The sequence below is a fragment of the Streptopelia decaocto genome, assembly GCF_964273445.1.
Source record: "Streptopelia decaocto genome assembly, chromosome: 2".
Taxonomy (NCBI): Eukaryota; Metazoa; Chordata; class Aves; order Columbiformes; family Columbidae; genus Streptopelia; species Streptopelia decaocto.
In genome coordinates this window covers 40,863,805-40,874,610 of record NC_138655.1, presented here as the reverse complement: position 1 = coordinate 40,874,610, position 10,806 = coordinate 40,863,805, and the positions used below count along the sequence as shown (strand labels likewise).

The window sequence follows — 10,806 nt, the reverse complement described above, 5'->3', positions numbered from 1 at the left end:
AAGCTGGCCCAAAGTAGAAAATCAGTTGCGGAGTGTGAATGCTGGCTGGTTAATGTGACCCGCAGTCCTTCACATAAGGATTTCAGGGACAGGGTTGAAGTTTCCTCCTTGCCCCGTTTTATACCACCCTCCAACTTTTTTGATCTATACGCAAAGATATTTAAAATATGTGACTAACAGCAGATGTACAGATGTAGGGAGGCTGGAACCAGCTTGTTTTCCCCATTTGGTGAACATATAATGAGAGAGTTCCTTTCCTTCTTACACTTTCTAAGGTAGATTTTGTACATATTCCTCTTACCAGTGGGAATGAGAATGCATAAAACTGTGACTTATTTCAGATTATACTAACAACCTGTCTTTGTTTTTTCTTCTTATAAAGCACAGTGTGTTTATTCTGCTCCAATCCTTCTTCATACTAGTTCATTTGGGACAGAACTGATGAGTTTGTGCTATGCCTCCACAATCTACCACTGCACAGCAGCTTATTAAGGGTAATACAGCAAGTTGGTTTTTTTTTCCAAATTATTCACATTATAGGTAAGGTTGTATTTTACGAGACTGCTGGACTCTATTATGCATTTTGAAAACTAAATTTTGGGGTTTTTTTCACTGGTGCTTTGATAGGAAAAGATGAATTTTAAACCCAGCAGAATACTTGATAATGAAGAGACAGAGAGGAAAGGATGGAGGCCAAGACAGATGTGGGATCTGTGCACCATTTCTCCTCTCCAAGAAGAAAAACACAAATTCAACGTACTTACCCTATAGAGGAAAATGGAAACATGAGGCACTAACAATACACTCTCTTGAGCCTATGTGACAGCACTTCCAATCAGAAAATCTCCCATTTTTTTAACTCGTTTAAGTAAGTGGAGGGAAGGGAGAATACATTTACAAACTTTGTATTAATAGAACTTGAAGGAATTAATTACTATCTCACTCTACAGTATTTTTAGAGGCCGGTTTTAAACTGAGTATCTACAAGACATTATTTGAATCACTGATGATATAATTCAAAGAAGAAAAGCGACTTTTGTCCTTTGCTTTTTAGAGATCTACAGATGCCCAGGGACATCTGGGACTGATTTAGGAATGTGATGGATTATGGTCTGACTGCTTCTATGGCCTGAGTCTTCTACGGGATCAAGGTAGTGGCCCATGTGCTGGAGTCACAGCCTCAACACAGAATTGCAGCACGTACCAGAGTGAAGTGACTGTGCCAGTTGCATGTCACCATGACTGAGTGGCAGCCCTTTACATCAGTGCCAAAGAACTGTAAGTCCTACTGATGTGATTCAAGTTCTTCTTTTATATGCATGAGGTGTGAGCTGCATTGAGCCATTTTCAGCTAGTTGGATGCCCTGCTGGAAGTCCTCACCAGCTCCCCAGTCTGCTCCAAATCACGGTTAGGTCTTATTGGTGAACTTCAAGAAAGGGTACAGAGGTACAAGATGGAAGATGTTCAAAGGTATCTAGCACCACTTTGACTGTTCCCCAGAGTCATCCCACTGTCTTCAGAACTCTATGTGGAATGCTTAAACGCTTTTCTTTCGAAATTCTGCCATGACCCGACCTTGTCCAACTGGTCTGGCAGTACACATATGACACCACTCCAGTTCTTGTAGAGCTTTTCAGCTGCATCCTTTAGGTGTTATGTCCACACAGTCATATTTCCTGTTTTGCTGACCTGTGAGATTTTATTTCACTTTTCAACAAGCTAATAAATAATTTAAATATATATATACATATATATATATATAAATATAAAAGATAATCTTACTTATTCTTTGTTATCTTCCAACCCAGCTCCCAATGGACGTTAGAAGTTGCTATAGTTGACCTTTGGATAAGTTATGATGGTTTTTTTAGGTTGTTTGTGAACAAGACAACCTTTTCTGTTTTACCCCTCAGACTAAGGCTGGTTTATTTAGTTGTCACTTTTAACGGGGACTAGTCCGCCGCATGAAGTTTGCTCCGGGGCACAGGGGCACTCACTCCTTGACGGCAGCAGCGCTGCCTGCCCTGCCGCAGCCCGGCACAGGCAGAGCCCCTACACCCCTTCCACAGCTCCTGCCGCACCGCGTCCCCGTCCCAGCCTCCCTCCGCTCAGCACTCCCGTCGTTCAGCCCGCGGAGCTGCGCCTCCCCTCCGGGGCCGGTGGCAGGAGCCGCCCGCTCCCCGCCGCCACCAGCCTTTTCCCTCTCTCGCCCCACTCTCCCCTCGCAGCCCCGCATGCAAATCGAAGCCGGCACCAGGAAGTAAAGCCGAGCGGCTGCGAGCCAACCGCCGCCGGCCCTGCGAGCTTCCCCCGCCGGCTGCCCCCCTCTCCCGGCCGGCGGGGCAGCAACGCCGCGCCCCGCACGCACAGCCGGCCTGGACCAGCCCCGCCGCCCCCGGGACACCCCGCTCGCCGCCCCGCCGGTCACCGTGGAGTTCACTCGCTGCCGCGCAACTTTCGCACCGGGAAAGTAAGTGCCTTCGCCCGTAACCCCGCCGGGCGGCAGCGGGCGGCGGCTGGGGAAGCAGCCCCGGCTTCTCCCACGGGGGTGCAGAGAGCAGGGGCGGGGGGATGCCCGGCCGAGCCGCCGCTGTGTCCCCTCCCTGGCACGGCAGGGTGGCGACAAGGTGCTTTCCGGGCGGCTTGCCTTCGCTTCTGCCTCCCGGAGAAGGTGCCGCTGCCGCCTGACCTTCCCGGTAGGACTGGATGGGGTCTTAAAGGAAATAGGGCTTTTTTTTTTTTTTTTTTTTTGTTAAATAGTCATTCTCAAAAGCGTGATTCACTTCTTGCCGCTTGCCCGGCTTCTGCTGTGATCTTGAGGGCTCGGGTGCCCCTGGCTGTTCTCTGCCGGAAAGCGTGTAAAATTAGCTGATCAAAGTCTGCAGTCGGTGTTTCAAGCCAAGGCAATAGCCTTGACTGAGGAGAGACAATGTGGCCTCTGGGTGTTGCTTCTTATGCTGCTTTTTTTCTAGGAAAAAAATTCCTGGAGCCTCTTCCAAGTTAAAGCAGCTTTCTCTGTTACGTTCAAATGTACTTTAGCTTAAAAGAAAGACGAGAAAATGATATTGTAATGTTTGGTGCATGGTGTTTCTTGCTGGTTACTGTTGTAATGGTACTGTATGCCTAAGGAATGGTCAGGGTGGGGTGAGAGGTTCTCCTTCCAGTTTTAATTTAGGATCTAAAAGTCAAGCTAGATCTCTGTAGTTGATGCTATACCTTCAGTAAAGCTGTTAAGAGTTTCTGTTGAAATGGCATCTTTCATGTGTTTGTAGCAAACGGGTTTGCAAGAACTCATCTTGCTGCTTCACTCCCTCCTGTTGGCACTGAAGACCAAAGACAGTAACATGACTTGTTTAGCCAGGTCGTATTGCTATGGATATACATAGGGAGCACAGAAGTTGAGTTCTTATTGCATTGTTTCATCTGAAACCCCAAATCAGTATCTCATCTCTTGCCTTTCATTCCCACCTTTGAAAAGAAGAAACAGTTTGACCAATGTTAACCTACTTTAGCTCACTGTGATACAAATTGGAAATTACTTTTTTTTTTAAATCTTGATCCCATAAAGTATCTGGAAGGCTTCTGTAATTTAGAAAACTTAATGTTACTATGTTAGTTGCAAGTATCTGTAAAGTACGAGTGCCAGGTGGATGAGTCTGCATCCATTGTAGTATCACTAAAGAGGAGTTTAAAAAAGAAAAAAAAAAAAAAAAAAATTTGTTGGGGAATTGCAAAGCTATGCTCGGAAAATGTAGCTCAGTTTTACTGAAGGGATAGTGAAATTCTGTTTGTGAGAATTGTTTCCAACCCAGTATTTAATGCAGGGTAGTACATATTAGGACTTTTTATCTTTATAATAGGTACCATCAACAGCACTGAAAGTATGGATAAGAAAAAATCAAATAGTTTTCTCTGAAAAGTAGCAACAGGCTAGAAGTCAGTTAGATATTGCTAATCAGACATTATGAGATCTTGGACAAGGATTAAAATTCGTGAACTCTGAGATCAATAGATGTCTCATTCTGTTGGATCTCTTCTGAGGGCTTTCTTTCTCCATTTCAGCTTTGTGAGCTACAGACTAGTTAGAAAATAATTCTTAATTTAATAACATAAAGATCTATTTTAATTGTGTGCTGTTGAGATATATTTTTTTAACTGTAATGGTGTAGAATTATCAACTTTGTACAGTAGCTGACTGATTTGAAGTTATTCTACCTTTCTCCTGTAATTTTTGAGTAAATAAGGGTTTTTTCCTATATAAATACACAGAGGACAAGGTAAGGCTTAGACCTTTCCTTTTAAGTTCCTTGACCAGTGGAGTTGCACAATGACTTTTTCCGACAATGCAATGAATTATGAAACTTTCACGTACAAGTTAAAGCCCATTTAAGATGTTTAATGTTCCGGTTTTTGATGTTACACTTTCAAGAGAGTTTCCAGAAATGTGAAATTCTTTCTTGCGTGTATTTATCACCATGTAAGTACTTATAAGTAACTCTTTCACAATACTTTTCCCCCCCTTTTTATCTGAATAATTGGAGTTATCTTCCTATGCCCTTGTTGGTTCTTGTAAGATAAATGGCATCACAGAACAGCAAGTGTTGTGGCAAGCAGTTTCTAAAACGGGCAATGAGAAAGGTCTGGGGTCCTCCTGGCTCAACTTAGTAGCTGATCTTCGGTGAGGTGACTCACAAGACCAGAAACATTACATCTGGCACTTCTTATGCTGCACATCAGAGACCAGCATTTGATCTTGCTGTAGCTACTCAGGAAAGTTTAAGAACTGCAGCGTTTAATCGATTTCTGTCACAAAAGGGAGATATTTTCCTATCAGTACTTTGCATGTTATTTAGAATCTTAATGAGCATCTTTGAGGTTTTCGGATGAAAACGTGTTGACCATGAACCAGTTTTTATTTTCCTCAAAGGGCTAGGTGATCTGGGAAGGGGTGAGGTCTTTCCTCCTATATCTGAGTGATCGAATGACTTTATTTCTTGTGTCCAGGGAACTTTAGAGCCAGTTTTACTTTTGACGTTCAGGAAGCCCTTTGCAATACTGAAATAACACAATACAAGAAGATGAGGAATAGGTAGGTAGGTAGATAGTTATAGGCATAGGGTGAGCATTAGGTGTAGACTAGGACTCCTGGCACTCTGCTCTAGAACCATGGTTATAGACAGAGGTATATTTCTCCAGCACCAGTGGTCTCCAAAGGGTGTGAGCTGTCACGTACTAATGCAAGGGATGGGAAGAGAACAGCTTGGCCAGGGACCCTGAGTGCTGTGCGAGCTTTGTTTGCAGAAGGTGATACTTCCTTCTAAAGCTACCAAGCCAGTTGTATAAATAGTTGCACCAAACCACATGACTCTGTTAAGTAGTATTTATTATTATTTTACCCCTAGAGCACTTCTATCTCTAAGTAGAACAACTTCATCCTGTAGAAGAACCAGCTGCCCAGCAGAGAATTAGGTTTTTTCTCCTGCTGATTGTATTCCTGCTTCCTGTTCCTCCCATTTATTTGTGTCTCCTCTTTCATGAGAGTATACGAGTGCAAGAGATGCTCTAGAGAAAAAGGCTTCCAGACTTGCTGAGCTGTGCCACAGGAAACCATGCAGATAAAAATGTAAAATTACATTAGTATGAAAACAGTCTTTAGTGAAGCATACAAGGAGAAGGAGAATGCCATACTGTAAACAGTCATGGTACCTTCTTCAAAGACATCAGCTTCTACTAATAAAAAGCAAATACAATGTAACTGTCCTTAGTGTGACTGTTCCTAGTTTAAACTTAATTGTCCTTCAGGGGAGGATGGAAAGGTCTGTGCTGTCATATTTATTTTTGCCTGATTCAAATACGTTTCCTGTTGACATTGTCATTAAATGCCGTAATTTCCGAGGCTGAATCAGTCATGGTTGTGTTCTGCATCTTTCCTGAAAATGTGGAAAATGGAAAGGCAGAATTCATTTTGTTTTGGAAGCATTTCCTCCAAATATTTATGAGATACTTGTATTGGTTGTGTGCCTTAAGGAACTACTTATAAAGGTAAATAGATTAGTTATTTTTGTCAGTTGAATGTCAGAAGATAGCCTGTATTTTGACAGTAGCACTTTGCTGGGGAGAGAAGGAGGAGGAGACCAGGGAAAGGTGAAGAAGGGAATGGATAGATCTCATTTCTCTGGAGGAAAAAGGGTGGACTAGCAGCATTCAGGCCAATATTTGGTATCCCTTAGGTCAGCATTGTCTTTTTCAAAGTGCTGGCATCTTAAGTATCTACGATTGGTTCCTGTGTTTGTGCAGCATACTATCTTACTTCTTCAGTTCAAAAGACTCAAATGATAAACAGTCTGAACAATGTGTTCTTCTTCCTTTATGGTCTCTTCTGCATGTAGCATGAGGCTACTTCTTCCTGTCTAAACTGTGGTTGATGTGTCATAGAATTTGCTAATTTAATCTGCAAAGGCCTGCTTTTTACTATGCACATTCTTGTGACTAAACCATTTATTGAAAGTACCTGTGATAGCAAATTGTGCAATCTGAAACTGGAAAATGTGATAGCTCACCACAGGAGTTGAGGTATGGGATGCAGCTACTCTTCTGGAATGGCATTTTCTGCAGTTTGTTTTAGGGGTCTACTGAAAGACTGGTCATGATACAAGTTTGGAGGGAATTAATTCCCTTTGGAATGTGTTCTTAACTACTCCTTTGTTAGGTTAACAGAAAGCCATTTCAGGAAGTTCATCAACAAAAACATAGTCTGTTAAGTGGGCTTTCTGATGTGGCATCTGTAATGTATAACTTTGCTTTTCATGTTTCCTTCATTGGTTTCTGCAGATAGGTGTATACAAACCAGTTTGATTAACTTTTTGATGAAATTGTATTCAAGCCTTTTCTTGGACATAAACTGAAAAAATGGGGTACTACGGGAATTAGTGCAGGAGGATGTTTAACTGCTAAGCATGTTTTGTTCTTTCAGTGTATTACTGTACTAGGGACTTAAAATTATTATTAAAAGGTAAAGAGTATGTTTTACTGAATTCCTGCGTAATGATAATGTATCATTAGGTTTGACCTCTGACCAAATTTTACTCTATTAAGACCAAGAAAATATTTCCTGGTAGTATCAACTGAGTAGGAAAACATATGGATAGTACTGTGTCTATTGCATTTATTGAAATTGCCTGCTCAAGTATCCCTTGCCAGCATCATGAGGCTTACATTCATTAGGTTCAGTGGACAGAAAATTGTTTACTCCAGGGCAACCCCAGCCTTACTATATGTCTTGATGGGATTTCTAAAATGTGTTGAATGCTCTAGGGTAGCTGTGGTTCAGGTGGGAGCAGACAAGAACTGCAGAATAGGGTTAAATGATAGCTAGAGCTGGTGTCAGCACCACTGAGGAAATGAAAGTTTTTGGTAAACACACAGGAAGGGGATGGGCAGGAGAAAGAGGAAATCCTATGTTGGATGTTCTGGGTTCAACCTGTTCAAACTATATTGCATGAGTCATTTGAATGTGCCGTTATGGCATAGCAGAGCATGCAAATAGGATTCAAAGTACATTTTTGTAACTATAGACCTACCATTGCAAAAGATCTGCTAAACTATGCAAAGGCGAGAGGGAAACATTGCAGCCTGTGAAGGGTGTAGGAGAACTTGCCTTTTAAGCAACTCTCCTGCTGTATTGCTGGCATGGCACTTTGTCTTCCTTTTTCTATTTTGTGAGCGCTTTGCTCTTTCACTGATTTCCAACTGTACTTGCATTGTCTGTGAGAGAGATTGGAGCAGCTGTCCTGGCACCAGTGGAGCAGCACCAGACCATACTGAGGTGAATGCTAAGTCCATTTCCCTTGAAATGTAGGCAGCCTGATTGATGATTTCTGCTAGGCAGGCAGTGGACAGCAGTGCTATCACTGGACCTGACCAGGAGAGCTTGCCTCTTCTGAAAATCTCCCACTAAATTTCCTTGGTAGCAGTTCCCATCCCTCTGCCATGATGCTTACCAGTATGTCTGAAAAACTCTTAGAGCCACACTGCTTCAAGTGTCTTCATTAGTAATAATGTGCCGTTTATTTGGGGCTTTTTCTCTCTAACTTCCTGGGAAAAGCCATATTTCAGTCTTGATCCTGCTGTAGCAGTATTCCCTTCTTACCGCTGCTTCCTTTTTTCTTCTCCCATCATTCTTTTATTTTCCCAACATCATTCTGTTGATTCTTTCTCTGCAGTTTTGTGTTCAGAACTGTCAATGTCAATAAGCTGTTTATTTAGATTTCTGTGTAGCAACTTTTATTTTTCCTTTTCCAGAAAAATAAGTCTCAGCACGTTTCATAATCTAATCATTGTTTGTAATGTACTTGTGCTACCTTATCAGGGAATATGCGCTTAGAAATATGTATCCCCAGCCTCTTGAAGACGCGTGAAGTCCAATGGAGCGCCAAGCTGGCAGTACTGACATGGTCTTCACAGTGTTTTAAGAAGCCTGTGCCTTCTTAAAGAACAGCTTTGTACTTCTGTAGATAGCCATCAGAAATCTTCTATCTAGACCATGTGTTATACGTACATGTGATCTGTCTTCATAGCTAACTAGTACTGTTTACCACATGTAATTCAAAATGGTGACCTCAACCTGACTTGAAACAGGTTAGTTTCTATGTAGAAGGTGGTCAGCTTGTCTTTTCTCCTACCCCTTTGTCTGCCATTCTGTGGTGGTGCTTCAACATTCTCTGGTCAAGTTTCATTTCCATTGTATGCAGAAGGTTTTTCTGTGCTGTGTAGTGGCACATGTAAGAGGTTTTTCAGCCAGCATTGACCCTTCTTTTAAGTCCACCTGGTTCCAGGAAGCAGAGTGTGGATTTATTGGCAAGTGTGCTGGCCTATGAAGAAGAATTGTGGTATTGTGGGGGTGTGGTACTAAGGCAACAGCTCATCTTCCAGGGTTTCTGTGCTGTGCTCCTCGGTGTTGACAAGTCCCATACGATCTGTCCCCATGGAAAGTGAAACTTAAGAAATATAGCTTTGAGAAGGCAGTGCAAGTTTGAAGAACCCACTTCAGCAGAGCCGGCACCAGCAGAAGAGAGATCTGGCTTGTGGAGTGAACGAGTGGGGAAAAGGTGCTTCAGGTGAGGTGTTTCTGCTCTCAATGGAGCATTTGAGCAAGTCTGAGGGCATTGGATACAAGTGTCAGAAATTGCAAAATTCAGCATTTGAATAGCTTATTTCAATAAGAGATCAGAACAGTGTTCTCTTCTGTGATGTATTTGACCATGTACGATGGTAGTCTTCTCCTGCCAGGTTTAGATGGGTGAAAAGTCTTTTTCCTTGCTCCTGCAACATACGCAAAAATATCAAGATGCTTGAAATTGTGTGACACCGGAAAGTACTTTCTCCTTTGAGCAGAGAATATAGTTTCAGTGATGTGACTGTATTATGTTTATTACATGTTCTATGTCTTGTCATACAGCACAGATTATGTGCTTTCTTAGGGACTGTAATTGTCTCTACCCCATTAGTTATCATACTTTGCATTCTTATTTGTTTTTTCTCCTTTTATCTCTCTGCTTCTGCAGTCTTCCCTCTTAATTTATTTCTCAGCATCAACTCCAATTCTGACTTGTGTCCTACCTTTTCTTATACGGTTTGTGTCTTCCTGGTTTTCAAAGCATCTTCTTTGCACAATGCTTAATTCTATGGAATTCAAATGTAAGTTAATTGTGAACTCATTACAGTTCTTCTGAAACAAACTCAGGTAACCATCATGAACACTGATGTATTCTTACTTCTTCCTTAGTAAACTTAACTGCATGGGACTTGAGTGCTAAAGTCACATCTAAACAATGGGGCTTGTGTACAGTCTAAGATGTTTTTGTTGGGTACAGTATAATCGCGCATCTCCTGCCTATGAGCTATGTATTTGATATTTGAAGTTACAAAGATTATAAACTTAAATGAGCAGCCAGTATGGTCATAAGAAGAGTGCTGTAAAATTCTTGCAGTCTACAGTCTGAATATGAAAATAATTCTGGTCTCAGTTTACCATGAGTCTAAATCTGCCAAAATTATCACACATGCTGTCCTACTCATTAAAGTCCATGTCTTGCACTTTGTTTAGAAAATCCTGGCCTGAGTCTCTCAAAGTCTGTAGAGCTCCTGCATGTTTTGTGCCATCACTTTCAGGACCAGGAGCTGGTTCCGTGGAACTGTCTACTGTTTTAAATACTAGTTCTTCATCTGATGTCAGTTGCAAGGCTCTTGACCATTAAGCAGGACTAGAAATAACACTAAATGCTGTGCAATCCAGTAATGATATGTCGTGACTACAGAAGTATTGGTTGTTTTTAGAGAGAGAAAATAAGAAATGCCAAGCCAAAGTCAAAATAGTAGCAGCCGTTGAAGCATTCATCGGTTTCTGAAAGTGAAATAAATTAACATATTGAGCAAATGCAACCTGCTTCTTCAAGTCAGTCCTCCACTCAGAACTTCTATTTAGTGTAGAATAACTTATCTCAAATATATTAATAACAGAACTTTAATCAGGTTAATATTCTTGCATAGCTGCTGTCCTGGTGATTTGGGGAACTCTGTGTTCATTCTTGCCTTTGAGAAAGATCATCTGCAAAGACATACATATGTTTAAAATCCAAGGTCTCCAGTTCTTCCTTAGAATGTTTGAAGCAGGAAGAATCAAGTGAACCATCACATCAGTGATTCACAACCCTCCCTCAAAAGACAGTTTCCAGATTCCCACTCTCACTCCTCTCTGAAAATGGAAAGAATGTAAAATATTTTAAATTTTTATTAACTATTGAGAA

At 41.6% G+C, this 10,806-nt stretch overlaps 1 protein-coding gene across 10 annotated transcripts in view; it reads left to right on the top strand.

Moving 5' to 3' along the window:
* Positions 1 to 1,088: 1,088 nt before the first annotated feature.
* Positions 1,089 to 10,806, top strand: part of LYN (LYN proto-oncogene, Src family tyrosine kinase) — a 54,854-nt gene continuing 45,136 nt past the window's right edge. For 2 of the 10 annotated variants that reach the window (XM_082044051.1, XM_082044045.1), the window contains exon 1: positions 8,982 to 9,117. The gene's annotated coding sequence lies outside the window, so the exon portion shown is untranslated. Of the gene's footprint in view, positions 1,279 to 2,230; positions 2,472 to 2,571; positions 2,698 to 7,647; positions 7,827 to 8,981; positions 9,118 to 10,806 lie in introns of those variants that run through there. The other 8 variants (XM_082044043.1, XM_082044048.1, XM_082044052.1 and 5 more) reach the window with 8 other exon arrangements.